A 16,485-nucleotide genomic window follows, 5' to 3' on the forward strand; every position below is an offset into this window, starting at 1 on the left:
TACTTCCCTGCCAAGATGATGCGGTTGCCCCGGCAACCAGACAGTCTCAAGGGGGGAAAAGAGATGGAAGAGGAGAGAATGTGGGGGTGGAGCGGGTGATTGACGCTCTTTGCTCGCACACACATGAAAATGTTTTTTTGAAGTAGGTTACAAACCTCAAAATTCAACCTCAGGCAAAAAAAAAATATTTATGAAAACCAACAATGCACAAGCGGGTCGGTCTGATTCAGGACTCAAAACTGGATGATTTTACACAAATGGAGGAGAAAAACTTCAGTAATATCTTAGCAATTCAATCTTTTATCTCTCAGGCACAGCAAAAAAAGGGCTTTTTAGTCACTTTAAATGTTGATCACAAAGAACTAAAAGCAGTCGGAAGTCTTTTCTGATCCCAGAGGCAGATCCCGTGTTATGATTCCCAAACACAGAACTGTTAAGAGACATTTCACCGCTTTTCATGCACATATACCATGTTGGGAGATAAGGAGCAATCCAGGAAGCCATTTTACATGAAAAGTGAGAGGCGGGAAACATGGCACGGAGGTCAACCGCACACACAGAAAGAAACAAACTTTAACTCTCTGGAGGAGAACAAAAGGGGGGGCATTTAACTGATGAAACACACAGCAGGGCAATTAGGCAGCTAAACACAGGTGTAAAAAGCAAAACAGGAAGTAGCCGTGACGCGGAACATGGGAAAACAAAGGACAAAGTCAAGCTAACATGTTCACGCGATAAAGAGTCAGACATTTTGTAGTGTTGTTCAAATTTTTAGATGAAAATTCTCATAAGATATATATAGTTTACTAATTTTCATCAAGTTCAAAATAGACAATCATGCATTTCACTTAAAGCCAGGAGCTAATGGAGTCTGCTACTAATCTGCTCTGTAGTCTGCTCATAATTAATGATTTTATCGCCTTCTTGTGATTTTATGTAGCTGTGAAGCACTTTGAATTGCCTTGTGTATGAATTGTGCTCTATAAAAAAAAATTGCCTTTCCTTGCCTTGCTACCGCTAGCTGCCGCTAGTTAGCCGCTAGCTGGTGCTAACATTTTGCGGCTCAGTATTTTCATTTTCTTGAAAATGCCTGATGAGCATCATACTCATGGCACCATGGATGGTGTTATGGATGGTGGTATGAAGCCCACTAACAATCTTAATCTCAGAATATTCATTAACCACAAGGACCCGACGTACAAATGCTGTGCTGAGAAAGTTGGTTTGATCTATAGGGACACAGCAATAAACCCAGTTGAAATAAACTAGAAGGAAAATGTAAAGTTTACTTTAAACAAAACAACAAATCTAAACAGAGTTAAAAATAATAATAAAGTAATAAAAAATATTTCAACGTTAAATATACATACGAGACATTTTTGTGTGTCTCTGATGTGTTTCTTTATGCCTCTTTGGGAATTTTGAAGTCTCAACATCTTGACAACATGTAATTGTAATAAATAAAGCTGAAGCCTTTACTGGACGCTTCTCACACAGCTTCGACTGACCTTTAAATATTTCAGCTCTTTGCTCTCATGACCGAGCTGGGTGTTGAGAAGTCTGTCGGGCTGATTGTGTCTGAGATGAATCCACCGGAGGCCCAGCAGGAGCAGCAGGAGCAGCAGGAGCAGCAGGAGCAGCAGGAGCAGCAGATGGATGAATGATGGAAGAAGCTTTTACCGCCTCACTTTATCCTCCACAATGAGTCGCCAAAGTTGCTGTTGAAAGCAGGATGAAATGTGAAATGTACTGCTGAATCATGGAAAGCAAACATGAAACAGATGGAAATGGAAATGATTGATCGAATGTCGGCGGTGTCACACTGGGACAGAGCTATGCAGATAAAATAAAAACTGCCAGAGATGGGACCAAGTCACACATGTGCAAGTCTCAAGTAAGTAACAAGTCTTAGCTTTCAGGTCTCAAGTAAGTCCCAAGTCTTAGCTTTCAAGTCTCAAGTAAGTCCCAAGTCTTAACTTTCAAGTCTCAAGTCTTAGCTTTCAAGTCTCAAGTAAGTCCCAAGTCTTAACTTTCAAGTCTCAAGTCTTAGCTTTCAAGTCTCAAGTAAGTCCAAAGTCTTAGCTTTCAAGTCTCAAGTAAGTCCCAAGTCTTAGCTTTCAAGTCTCAAGTAAGTCTCAAGTCTTAGCTTTCAAGTGTCAAGTAAGTCCCAAGTCTTAGCTTTCAAGTCTCAAGTAAGTCCCAAGTCTTAGCTTTCAAGTCTCAAGTAAGTCCCAAGTAAGTCCCAAGTCTTAGCTTTCAAGTCTCAAGTAAGTCCCAAGTCTTAGCTTTCAAGTCTCAAGTAAGTCCCAAGTCTTAGCTTTGAAGTCTCAAGTAAGTCTCAAGTCTTAGCTTTCAAGTCTCAAGTAAGTCTCAAGTCTTAACTTTCAAGTCTCAAGTAAGTATCAAGTCTTAGATTTCAAGTCTCAAGTAAGTCTCAAGTCTTAACTAAGTCTCAAGTCTTAGCTTTCAAGTCTCAAGTCTTAACTTTCAAGTCTCAAGTAAGTCCCAAGTCTTAGCTTTCAGGTCTCAAGTAAGTCTCAAGTCTCAAGTAAGTCCCAAGTCTTAGCTTTCAAGTCTCAAGTAAGTCTCAAGTCTTAACTTTCAAGTCTCAAGTCTTAGCTTTCAAGTCTTAAGTAAGTCCCAAGTCTTAGCTTTCAAGTCTCAAGTAAGTCTCAAGTCTTAGCTTTCAGGTCTCAAGTAAGTCTCAAGTCTTAGCTTTCAAGTCTCAAGTAAGTCTCAAGTCTCAAGTAAGTCCCAAGTCTTAGCTTTCAAGTCTCAAGTCTTAACTTTCAAGTCTCAAGTAAGTCTCAAGTCTTAACTTTCAAGTCTCAAGTAAGTCCCAAGTCTCAGCTTTCAAGTCTCAAGTAAGTCTCAAGTCTTAGCTTTCAGGTCTCAAGTAAGTCTCAAGTCTCAGCTTTCAAGTCTCAAGTAAGTCTCAAGTCTTAGCTTTCAAGTCTCAAGTAAGTCTCAAGTCTTAGCTTTCAAGTCTCAAGTAAGTCCCAAGTCTTAGCTTTCAAGTCTCAAGTAAGTCTCAAGTCTTAGCTTTCAAGTCTCAAGTAAGTCTCAAGTCTTAGCTTTCAAGTCTCAAGTAAGTCCCAAGTCTTAGCTTTCAAGTCTCAAGTAAGTCCCAAGTAAGTCCCAAGTCTTAGCTTTCAAGTCTCAAGTAAGTCCCAAGTCTTAGCTTTCAAGTCTCAAGTAAGTCCCAAGTAATTTTTTCTTGGTCAAGTCAAAGTCAAGTCACCTTATTATTGCAATTTTACCTGCAGAATCTGATCTTAATAAAGTGAAAACACAAAGATATAAGTAACTGTCAGTAAACATCATTGGCCAATGTGTCCAACCTGTCCACCCCGTATCATATCAAGCTAACGTTAGCTAACTACCGACTCGGCTAACAGGATAATATTAGCTAATTTGACAGGCACTTACTGGTCAGAACGGATCTTCAAACGATGAACAAAGTTGGAAGTTATGCTAGATGCTTAACACTCAAATCATTCAAGTCATCGTGTCTCAAATCAAGTCAAGTGCCGAGTCTTTAACTTCCAAGTCCGAGTCGAGTCTCAAGTCTTTTATTTTTTGTCAAGTCACAAGTCATCAAAACAGCGACTTGAGTCCAAGTCACAGTGACTCGAGTCTCCATCTCTGGAAACTGCTTCCTGTAGTTCTGCTGTTTTAATATGTGGGGATGAGCAGCATTGTCCGGCGGAGGAGAGAAGAACATAACTTGCTCCTCCATCTTATATCCATCCTATAAGCTGTGTTACAGTTGCCAACCTCCCACTAAATCTACAAGCTCATAAAATCACAACTTCAAGGCGAAGGGAAAAATTCAGAATTAGATAATCAGTTAGTTCTGAATCATTCTGAAGTCATAAATCCCTCTTATCTAACTTCACGTCGTATCAAGGTCAACCTCACAATAAACAGTCTTTAAAGCTCAAAAAGCAGCAAACTGCGACGTCACACGCAGCCCACAGGACGAGAGGCGAAGGTCAGCTCAGACACACCGAGGCGATGCAGCAGACCCTCCCAGCCTGTTCGCACATGTTCGGGTGCATTTCAGTCAGCTGCACGTTGTTCAGAAAACTCTGCGTTACGTAAAGTGAACGGCTCTGCCTCCCGGCGGCCTTTTTCCACCTCAGTAAGTATGAACTTCCTGTCCCCGAAGCTCGCTGAGTCACCCACGGAGAAGGGAAAATACTGCGTTAACCAATGAGGACAGAGAGTCAGACAGACTCCTCACAGCCTCCTTAAGGCAGGAAATACCCCTACAGGACAGTGTGCATTGTGTGGTAATAACATTCATATAAGATTATTTCTAACCATTGCTGAACAGTCTGTATGTTTGGAGCTCATTTTCAACTTCCAGTGAGAGCTCAGGAGACTCTTGGACTTTAAGATCTTATTAACGAGCTCCTCTGATACCTGAACCACAGGTACGTCACTTACAGGCACTTGCAGTCAGTATATTGCACAGAGAAGACTGAAGGAGCCGGTCCTCTTTACTTTGGGGGTCATGCTTTATAGCAGCGGTCTCAAACTGATCTGTGAAAGGGCCGGTGCTGCTGCGGGTTTCTGTTCCAACCCTGCAGCAGCACAGCTGACGTGGTTCATTCAATCAACTGAACTGGTTAAGACCTTGGCTGTGTTCGAAACCGCATACTTCTCCTACTTCTCCTACTACTCCTACTAACTTTTTGAGTTAGTATGCGAGAAGTTCCCGGATGCATACTAGATTCTCTGAAATGTTGGGTATGCATCATGAGGTTACTACTCATACTCAAACTACCCAAGATGCAACGTAACGTGACGTCGCCGATCGTCATTTCCTGTCAAAACGGCAGTTTCAAGCTAGCTACAACGAGGGTAGGTTCACTTCCTGTTTTCAAAACAAAAGCACCAATTGTATGGTAATGGATTTCCCTATGATAAAAGGCAACGGGTATTTTATTTTGTGAAAATAACAGGAAGTGCGTTGCTCACTGCGGCTAGCTTTAGTAGTGCCGAATTCGTGGGAACAAAATTGCAAATAGCCGGTATTTTGTCAGGTTTTCAACACGTTGGGGATCTAAACGACTACTTTCTCACCTGAAAATGTTTCAAATGTTGCTAAAGTTTACAGAGCTTAGAGCTTAAGGGAAATCAGCTTCAGGCCGGCTGATTTCAGCTCGGGCAGGAGCGAAATGCATTGTGGGTAAACGCTCTGCATACTGTCTGATCGATGAGTATGTAGTATGTAGTATGCAGTATGTAGTATGCGGTTCTCTAACACAGCCCTCCACACTGGAAAAAATTTAAGTCTTACCAAGTATATTTGTCTCATTTCTAGTTAAAATATCTCATTACACTTAATATAAGACACAACTGCCTAACAAGTACTATTTCAGCCAGATATAGGGACTTGTTTTAAGACAATACATCTGGAATATCTTGTTAAATGAAAAAGTCTTGAAAACAAATTGTTTTGAGTCATATTTCACATGAAACAAGCTTTTTTTTTTTACATTTGAAGAGGTTTTTAAGCTAATTTCAAGATCACTGTTAACTCAAAAGTCCCAAATATCACATCTTATTTCAAGAAATCTTGACAAGCCAATTTTCACTAGTTCCATTGGCAGATTTATTTGCTTATTTCAAGCAAAAACGTCTTTTATTTGTTGTTTTTCTTACTTATTTTTGGAGGTGCATTTTTTCCAGTGCCGTGCAGACAGTTCAGTTGATTGAATGAAACAAACCTGCAGCCACACCGGCCCTTTAACGGATCAGTTTGAGCCGCTTTATGGCTAAAAAGCATCCTGATCCGCTAACTGCCAAGTGAAAAAACATCAGAACTTCACTTCTGTTCAGACCCAGATTCCCTTCGATGCACCGGAAACAAACATGTGTCTCTTTGTTGGTTTTGTTTTTAGATTTTCTGTAGTTTTTGCTTTCCAATTATTTCTGCGTTGACATGTGGACGAGGGGCCCCCCGGAGCCCCCTCATGAATCTCTTCATGCTTATCAGCTATAACACCAAAGCAGCAGGGATCCTATTAGCAGGGCGCTCCTTCAGATGATGTTTATGAAGAAAAAGGAGCTGAAAGCAGCCACGCCCTCCGTCTCTGCCTGCAGCCTCCATCACACTCAGGCTCCTCCATCAGCAGCACCAACAAAGCTTCAGCTCAGCCCTTCCTGGAATCTTCACGCCATTTTTATCAACATTTTTTATAATCTGGATAATCTCACCACGAGTTCAGCTTTGAAAAGATGACTCAGAGACAAAAGATCAACACATCTTGAAGGTTAACATCTTTATCTGCGCAGATGTTGAGCTAAAAGGCACAAAGAAAAGCCGAACAAATGTCTCATTGCTCAAAAGATGAGAAACGAGTTTTATGAACCTCCCTGTTATTTCTAAACCCACAGGCCAACAAAGAACTGTCCTAACTGCCTGATTCTGTAGATTAAACTGAACTCTGATGATAAAGATCAGAAACTCTCTCGGTTTGTCTGTCCAGCAGCGACAAATTTCAGAACAAAATCTTGTTTTTCATTCAGAAACTCTGAAATTCACATAATTTCATCATTCAAACGATGTGAAACTGACAGAAGCTCATCTGTTTTATATTCCTGCTGTTTGTTGTTTCTGTTGTTTTCTGATTGTATGCTGATGTGAAAGAGTCTGGATGCAGCCTTCATTTCTTTCTGTTTCCTTTCAAGCAGCCAGACTTTCACCTAATCTTTTAAAGTGTCCTCATCAACAGTTCTGCAGCTTTCTTTGGACATTTTCTGCTTTTTCCTCATCTTCAGTCCAGTTTTTCTTCGTTAAACCACTTAACTCTGAGCTGTGAACCATTCAGGCAGGAAAAAGGCTCCTAACTCAAGGGATGAACCAGTTTTGTGTCCAACTTAGCAAAGAAGCCATTTTAAACTGGATCTTTAGGCACTTTGTTCCCAGCAGCCTGTCACAGAGACACATCATTTGTTCCCATTTCTTTAGCTGCATCTGTGAAAAACAGCTTCACAGTTTCAACTTTTTTGTACATTTACATTAAAACTGTTTTCAGTTACCAAAAGAGTCAAATTAATATATGAAGTTCAGTTTAAAAAAAATCCTAATCCCAAAATAATGAACGTTATCACGTCTAAAAGTAGAAAAGTAGGAAAAAAAACAGACAATAATAAGAATTATATGTTATACAACATCAAGAAAAAGTAAATAAGATTCCATTTAAAGCTTAAAAAAGGAATATAAGATATAATCTAATGACTAATTATGGAACGATTAATATAAATGAAATGATTAAACTGTTTTATGCCTCCAGAAATGAATAATCTAGAAGCTCTTTGTGGGTTTTAGACTGGAATTAAGATTTGTTCCCATTTCTTTAGCTGCATGAGTGAAAAACAGCAAAGATAACACAGTGTGACAGACAGAAAACAGGATTTCTGCAGCAACAAGGTGATTCCCAAAGAGCTGTTAGCTGAAAACTTGGCATATCTCAGCATGGTGTGCAGTGTGTCCTTAAAACATTTGAGGAAACTGGACAAGTGGAGGACAGAAGAAGAAGTGTCAGGCCTAAAGAACTATCTACAGCAGATGAACAGGATCTGAAAGTGATGTCCTTAAGAAAGACTCAGAACTGAACTAACTCTGGTTCTGACTCAGATTCTGGGTTTAGATTAATGTTTCCCTGACAGTTCATGATGAAGACCTTTCTTCAGTATATTCAATTTTCTTTCAACGTTAAAAATCTGCCTGTTCTGTATCACAGACTGCAGCCTATTAAAGATCAAATCCAGACATTTTATATTCATAACCTGCAACATTAACCAGCAGGGAGCTTCCTGAAGGCCCTCCCAAAGCTGCCATGCTTTCCATGGAGATCAAAGACGTTTATCACACAAAAACAGAGCGTTTGCTGCTCAGACTGCAGCAGGTTTCCGTCCTGATGAAGAACCCAAGGTGGCAAAAAAAACCACACAAACGGTTCATAAAAGGTCAAAACAATCAATGAATATTTAACAGCTGTTAATAATGAAGAATGGAGCAGAGGAACCAGCACAGACTGGGACAGACGGCGCGAGGCCGGATACCCAAATGACAATGAGCTCAATGTGACTTTCAGCTTTAAATCCGCAGCTTGCTGCATCAGACCCGTGGGAGGAAAATGCTTTAATGCATTTATTTGGATTTATTTGACCTCCTTTAGGCCGTTGCTTCTTTTTTTTTTTTTTGTGACGACATCTATGATTCATCAGCGCCTCCATCCTCCATCCTTCTGCCTCCATGAAGGAGAGAAAGCAGGGCGCACCCCCACCCAAAAAAAAAAACCCGCATCAAAGATGAACAACTGGGGGAAAAAAACCTGCAGAATTACACCTGAAATCTGCGCCACAAATCTGCCCTCCTCCCGTCCTGATTCGCATCGTTTTTTATCAATATGCACAGCGCAAACCGAGCCAAAACCGAGCCAAACCGAGCCGGACCGAGCCGGGCAGAACCGATGCGGGCCGGGAGGCATCGGGTCCGGATGGAAAAGCGCAAAAAATGTCAGAAAATGTGAGAAAGACGCGAGGAAACAAGGAGCGGTCGGTCCTTACCTCATGACTCCGAGCCGAGCTGAAGATCACTGCCGAAGAGGAGGGAGAGGATGGATGAGAGGAGCCGGGGAGGAGGGGGCAGCTGCACGGGATAATGGGGACGGGAGGGGGGAGAAATCTAAACCTTCAGTTTGTGTCAACATTAAAGGAAATCTTTCACATGGATGATTTTTTTTATATAACCTGATATTCTGATGTTTTTTTATTTTTATTTAGTTGTGTAATCATTATGTAAGGACAATAAAAGGCTTTTGACTTGATTATCAAACAGATTATCAAAGCCACACAATTATCAATCACATGATCAATCATCAGACTCTCACGCAAAACCTGGAAAATGCGTTTATCTTTATTATCTGGAGTCTAAAGAGAAGAAAACGAGGTTACAGCGGCCTAAAGAGAAGCTGTCACGGACTGTGGGTGATTGCATGAAAGCGAGATTTAGAGATGAATCATCATCACACTGGAAAAAATGCCCCTCCAAAAATAAGTAAGAAAAACAACAAATAAAAGACGTTTTTACTTGAAATAAGCAAAAAAATCTGCCATTGGAACTAGTGAAAATCAGCTTGTCAAGATTTCTTGAAATAAGATGTGATATTTAGGACTTTTGAGTTAAAAGTGATCTTGAAATTAGCTTAAAAACCTCTTCAAATGTAAAAAAAAAAAAAAAGCTTGTTTCATATGATATGTGACTCAAAACAATTTGTTTTCAAGACTTTTTCACTTAACAAGATATTCCAGATGTATTGTATTAAAACAAGTCCCTATATCTGGCTGAAATGGTACTTGTTAGGCAGTTGTGTCTTATATTAAATGTAATGAGATATTTTGACAAGAAATTAGAAAAATATACTTGGTAAGACTTTGATTTTTTCTAGTGTTGGATGAGGAGATGATGCTGGAACTGAAGCATCTTCTCATGAAATGCATCTTTCAAGTTTAGTTTAGTTTAGTTTATTTGTTTATTTCCTTCATCAAAACTTAAAACAAAACAAAACAAAAAAAGAAACAATAATGCAAATGCTGAATGAAAGGGGGCAGAAAGAAGCGAACTTGTGTTGTCTACCCCCGTTTTCAATAATCATTTTACAGATTAAATTATGATAAGGGCCCAAGCAAAAAAGAAATGGAAAAAGAACAACAACAATAACCAAAAAGTTGCATAAAATAAGTTTAGGTGATGGCTCCATCTACACACATATCTGCATACTGAACCCATACAAACATATAAACTTTCACACACTGAAAAAAGTGACTTTATGGTGAAGTAAACTCTATTAAAGTAATAATTTCTACCTTGTATTTTTAAGATTCAGTAAGAACTAGAGCTTCTTAAGTAAAATTAAACATTTTATTAACGTAATACATGAATTATGGGGGAAGAGTAAGTTTTACTTAGGTTTCCTCATACAATTTAAATGTTTGATAGTTGTATGTACATAAACCTAGAAATACTACATAAACTTTACTCTGAAAGTGTATCGTTAAATCTACTAAGTTACTTCATAACAGCAAATACTACAGATATATAAATTTACTTAAAATTTTGAGTAAAATGATGTTCGTGCCTATGAAAAACAAGTTTACTTAATTTGTTTAACTAAATATAACTTAAAACTTAGATGTAATTAAGTAAATGTTACTTAATATCTTCAAAACTGTTATGTTTTATGGTGAGTACAATTTACTTGATATTGCGGCATTAAATATTACTTAAATCATTTGAGTGCAAATACTTACAAAGGTTTTTTTAAGTAAATCTTATGAGTTGTTTTTTTCAGTGCATGTGCACACAGAGTCACATGTGCACATGAATACATACACCTGTACATTCAGTGTCCCATTTAGCTCATGTTTCTTTATCATAATAGTTTGGACATTTTTTTTTTAAATATAATGTTTGATCCCATAAACTGACTCCTCTCACAGAGATGTTTAGTTCTGAATCTCGGTTTATTAAATATCTCTGTTCCTTTTAAGTTACAATGACTTTATCTTTTTTCAATTTTTTTTTCTGGATGTTAATTGGCAATACATTTTTATGAGCTTTAAACATTATTTGGAGAAATAATCAACAAAGAAATAACCAAAGTATTAACATTTTATGCATCCTATCCCTCCTTTATTCAGCCTGATAAAAGACTCTCAACCTTTTAAAAAGCAGCAGTTAGATCAGCAGTGATTCACTGGATGAAGGATGAAGCCCTGCAGGAAAAAACGGAAATGAACTAAAAAATATAAGAATATATTTCAATAAAATTATGTGATTGAGTTAACAGGAGGACAAAGTGGCCCATGCAATGTGCTGCTGTGGTGTGTGGGCTTTAGATCCACCACAGAAGAAGAAGTCAGTGCATGTCATGTCATGTTACTGTGTGGAAATTCATTCAAGTGTTCATTTTTCATTCTGAGTTGTTTCCGTCTGTAATGACCATTCATCGCCACTAGAGGGAGACAAAATACTTCAACTTAGAATTCTCACTTTCTGTTTGACACTCGGTGAGGGAAAACCAGAAGGAGATTCAGAAGAACACAGAGAATAGATCAAGTCAAGAAAAAGAGAGTAAAAAAATGTGCAATTTGTTTGAAAAATATTTCCTAAAACATGTAACAATGTGTAAAAATGTAGAAGTTGGGACAGCAACACTCAGTGAAAGTTGTTCTGGAGACAAAGAAAAACTTTATAGAATCTACAGGAACATCATTCTGGAGGATTCTCCAACCAGCAGGTTACCTGCTGACAGGTGAGGGTGTCAGGATCGGGTATAACAGCAGCTTCCACCAAAGGTTCAGGCTCTCCAACAAGGATGGGTCGGGGCTAACCGCTTTGGGCCAAACTCCATCAGAGAATCATCAATAAGTTCAGCAAATGTTTCTCAAGAAGAGACCAGGAAAAGTTTTGGAAATGTTTACAAGAAAATCAGGAAATGATGGTCCGTGGCCTAGTGGGCTGAGCAGGCGCCCCATGTACAGAGGCTATAGTCCTCGCTGCAGTTGGCCCCGGTTCGAGTCCCGCATCGGACGGCCCTGTGCTGCATGTTGTTCCCCCTCTCTCTGCCCCCTGCTTCCTGTCTCTCTGAACTCTCCTATCCATTAAAGGCACAAAAGCCCCAAAAATAAATAAAAAAATAATTTAAAAAAACCTGCGTTAAATAATAACGAGTTAACTCAATAATAACGAGTTAACATGAGAATAATGAGTTAACTCAATAATAACGAGTTAATGCGAGAATAATGAGTTAACTCAATAATAACGAGTTAACGCGAAAATAATGAGTTAACACCACAATAATGAGTTAACGCGAGAATAATGAGTGAACTCAATAATAACGAGTTAACACGAGAATAACGAGTTAACTCAATAATAATGAGTTAACTCAATAATAACGAGTTAATGCGAGAATAATGAGTTAACTCGATAATAACGAGTTAACGCGAGAATGAGTTAACGCGAGAATAATGAGTAAACGCAATAATAATGAGTTAACACGATAATAACGAGTTAACGCGAGAATAACCAGTTAACGCGATAATGACGAGTTAACGCGAGAATAATGAGTTAACACCACAATAATGAGTTAACGCGAGAATAATGAGTTAACGCGATAATAACGAGTTAACGCGAGAATAATAATGAGTTAACGCAATAATGACGAAACTCAATAATAACGAGTTAACGCGATAATAACGAGTTAACGCGAGAATAACGAGTTAACTCAATAATAACGAGTTAACGCGATAATAACGAGTTAACTCAAAAATAATGAGTTAACACCACAATAATGAGTTAACCAATAATAATGAGTTAACACGATAATGACGAGTTCACGCGAGAATAATGAGTTAACTCAATAATAACGAGTTGACGCGAGAATGAGTTAACTCAAAAATAACGAGTTAACGCGAGAATAATGAGTTAACTCAATAATAATGAGTTAACACGATGATAACGAGTTAACGCGAGAATAATGAGTTAACGCGAGAATAATGAGTTAACGCAATAATAATGAGTTAACATAATAATAACGATTTAACGCGATAATGATGAGTTCACGCGAGAATAATGAGTTAACTCAATAATAACGAGTTAACGTGAGAATAATGAGTTAACTCAAAAATAACGAGTTAACGCGAGAATAATGAGTTAACTCAATAATAACGAGTTAACACCACAATAATGAGTTAACGCGAGAATAATGAGTTAACTCAATAATAACGACTTAACGTGATAATAACGAGTTAACGCGATAATAATGAGTTAACTAAAAAATAATGAGTTAACACCACAATAATGAGTTAACGCGAGAATAATGAGTTAACGCAATAATAACGAGTTAACTCAATAATAACGAGTTAACGCGATGATGAGTTCACGCGAGAACAATGAGTTAACGCAATAATAACGAGTTAACGCGAGAATAATGAGTTAACTCAAAAATAACGAGTTAACGCGAGAATAATGAGTTAACTCAATAATAATGAGTTAACACGATGATAACGAGTTAACGCGAGAATAATGAGTAACTCAAAAATAACGAGTTAACGCGAGAATAATGAGTTAACTCAATAATAATGAGTTAACACGATGATAACGAGTTAACGCGAGAATAATGAGTTAACGCGAGAATAATGAGTTAACTCAATAATAACGAGTTAACGCGAGAATAATGAGTTAACTCAAAAATAACGAGTTAACGCGAGAATAACGAGTTAACTCAATAATAATGAGTTAACACGATGATAACGAGTTAACGCGAGAATAATGAGTTAACGCAATAATAATGAGTAACTCAAAAATAACGAGTTAACGCGAGAATAATGAGTTAACGCGAGAATAATGAGTTAACTCAATAATAACGAGTTAACGCGATAATAATGAGTTAACTAAAAAATAACGAGTTAACGCGAGAATAATGAGTTAACTCAATAATAATGAGTTAACACGATGATAACGAGTTAACGCGAGAATAATGAGTTAACGCGAGAATAATGAGTTAACTCAATAATAACAAGTTAACGCGATAATGACGAGTTCACGCGAGAATAATGAGTTAACGCGAGAATAATGAGTTAACTCAAAAATAACGAGTTAACGCGAGAATAATGAGTTAACACGATGATAACGAGTTAACGCAAGAATAATGAGTTAACGCGAGAATAATGAGTTAACGCAATAATAATGAGTTAACTCAATAATAACGAGTTAACACAATAATAACGATTTAACGCGATAATGATGAGTTCACGCGAGAATAATGAGTTAACTCAATAATAACGAGTTAACGCGAGAATAATGAGTTAACTCAAAAATAACGAGTTAACGCGAGAATAATGAGTTAACTCAATAATAATGAGTTAACATGATGATAACGAGTTAACGCGAGAATAATGAGTTAACGCGAGAATAATGAGTTAACTCAATAATAACAAGTTAACGCGATAATGACGAGTTCACGCGAGAATAATGAGTTAACGCGAGAATAATGAGTTAACTCAAAAATAACGAGTTAACGCGAGAATAATGAGTTAACTCAATAATAATGAGTTAACACGATGATAACGAGTTAACGCAAGAATAATGAGTTAACGCGAGAATAATGAGTTAACGCAATAATAATGAGTTAACGCAATAATAACGAGTTAACACAATAATAACGATTTAACGCGATAATGATGAGTTCACGCGAGAATAATGAGTTAACGCGAGAATAACGAGTTAACGCGAGAATAATGAGTTAACTCAATAATAACGAGTTAACTAAAAAATAACGAGTTAACGCGAGAATAATGAGTTAACTCAATAATAATGAGTTAACGCGAGAATAATGAGTTAACTCAATAATAACGAGTTAACGCGAGAATAATGAGTTAACTCAAAAATAACGAGTTAACGCGAGAATAATGAGTTAACTCAATAATAATGAGTTAACACGATGATAATGAGTTAACGCAATAATAATGAGTTAACTCAATAATAACGATTTAACGCGATAATGATGAGTTCACGCGAGAATAATGAGTTAACGCGAGAATAATGAGTTAACTCAATAATAACGAGTTAACTCAAAAATAACGAGTTAACGCGAGAATAATGAGTTAACTCAATAATAATGAGTTAACACGATGATAACGAGTTAACGCAAGAATAATGAGTTAACGCGAGAATAATGAGTTAACTCAATAATAACGAGTTAACACAACAATAACGATTTAACGCGATAATGATGAGTTCACGCGAGAATAACGAGTTAACGCGATAATAACGGTTTAACTCGCCCAGTGTAAAGCCAGCGTCTGTGATGGTGTGGGGGGGCATCAGGGTCCATGGCAGGGAGGGCTTCAGTGTGAAGGTGCCCCTGATGCAGAGCTGGATGTTGGAGTTCTGCAGAGACAGATGCTGCCATCCAGGTGACGTCTTTTTCCAGGAGCTCCGTGGTTATTCCAGCAGGACGTCTGAGACCTCATTCTGCAGGACCTCCAGCAGCTTCACGCACACAGAGTGTGTGAGCTCCATCGGCCGGCCTGCAGCCCACATCTGTCCACATCTGTCCACATCTGTCCACATCTGTCTCCTGCTGAACATGGACGGAGCATCAGGAGAACCAGACAACAACAACCAGGGACTGCTGAGCAGCTGAAACCTGGGATTCAGCAGGAATGGACCCAGATTCCTCTGAAAAACTGCAACAATCAGTGTCCTCAGTTCCCAAAAACACGATTAAGTTTGATTTAACAGATTTAGGTTTTATTGCATTTTTAAAAAAATGTGCTTCTTTCTATATTTCCTGTTTTCTTTTTGCAGATTTATTTTGCATAAGCGACTTCCTCCCTGAGTGCATTACTCACCGACTTAATCTGAACACCTTGAACAAAGGCACGTTAAAAAATGTACATACAAATACATTTTTGATGTTAGTAAAGAACTGCAGCAGTTTTCAGCTGATCTTTATCTGTAGCATCACCTTCTTCATGCTCATCATTCAAAGCATCCATTTTATAACGACTCTGTTGAGAAATCTAGCAGCTAAAACTATTCAGCCGCATCATTTAACTCATAAATGTTAGTATATGTTGTATTTAATCACATTTTGAGTGATTTCAGCCTTCTTTCTCTCAGTTTTCCATCTAATTAGATGCATTTTTCGGGGGGATTTAAGTTAAAAGTAAACACTTTTTTTTATGTGGGTGTAAAATGATTTGAAATCATTAATCAGTTAACAGTCGGAAAGGTTATTTTAGAGAAATGCAGCCTTTTTCCCAGCATCCTTCTCAAGTAACCTGACATGAGTCATGTGAGATGTTTTATCATTTTCTGCGCGGTTCTATTTTCTCCCCTGATGACGTGTCTGAGTGACGCTGGTGGAGCTGAAGGTGTGAGAGAAACTGGATTTTTTTCCCCCCTCAGAGTGACGCTGGAAGTGAGAGTTATCCAACTAAAAGGCAAACATACCTCATTTCCTCTGCTCTCACTTTTTAAGGCCATCGCTTTGCTTCCACTGCACACTTAAACAAACCAGTCAGAGCCATAAAAGACACCGCTGGAGTCCCGCGAGGCAGAAATAATCTAACTTATATTATTGCTTATTTGTTTACAATAATGTACGCACGTGTCTCATAAAAAAAAATATTGTTTCTTTCAGCTGTTTGGGTTTGTGAAGTAAAAATGTTCATTTTGGAAATTAAAGGAAAGAAATCCGAGCGGAAGTTCGTTTCTTGAGGAAGGGGGTGATGGAGCAGGGAGGTGCGGAGGAGGAGGAGAAAGAGGAGGAGGAGGAGGAAGAGAAGGAGGAGGAAGAGGAGGAGGAGGAGAAAGAGGAGGAACAGAAGGAGGAGAAAGAGGAGGAGGAGGAGGAGAAAGAGGAGGAGGAGGAGGAGGAGGAGGAAGAGAAGGAGGAG

The 16,485-nt window shown here is 38.3% G+C and overlaps 1 protein-coding gene across 2 annotated transcripts in view; it reads right to left on the reverse strand.

The window, feature by feature from the left end:
* Positions 1 to 8,669, reverse strand: part of apc2 (APC regulator of WNT signaling pathway 2) — a 47,471-nt gene extending 38,802 nt beyond the window's left edge. The window contains exon 1 of one of the 2 annotated variants that reach the window (XM_075486042.1): positions 8,587 to 8,669. The gene's annotated coding sequence lies outside the window, so the exon portion shown is untranslated. Of the gene's footprint in view, positions 1 to 1,508; positions 1,629 to 8,586 lie in introns of those variants that run through there. The other variant, XM_075486041.1, reaches the window with a different exon arrangement.
* Positions 8,670 to 16,485: the final 7,816 nt, after the last annotated feature.

The sequence above is a fragment of the Odontesthes bonariensis genome, chromosome 15 (assembly GCF_027942865.1).
Source record: "Odontesthes bonariensis isolate fOdoBon6 chromosome 15, fOdoBon6.hap1, whole genome shotgun sequence".
In the NCBI taxonomy this organism is placed as follows: Eukaryota; Metazoa; Chordata; class Actinopteri; order Atheriniformes; family Atherinopsidae; genus Odontesthes; species Odontesthes bonariensis.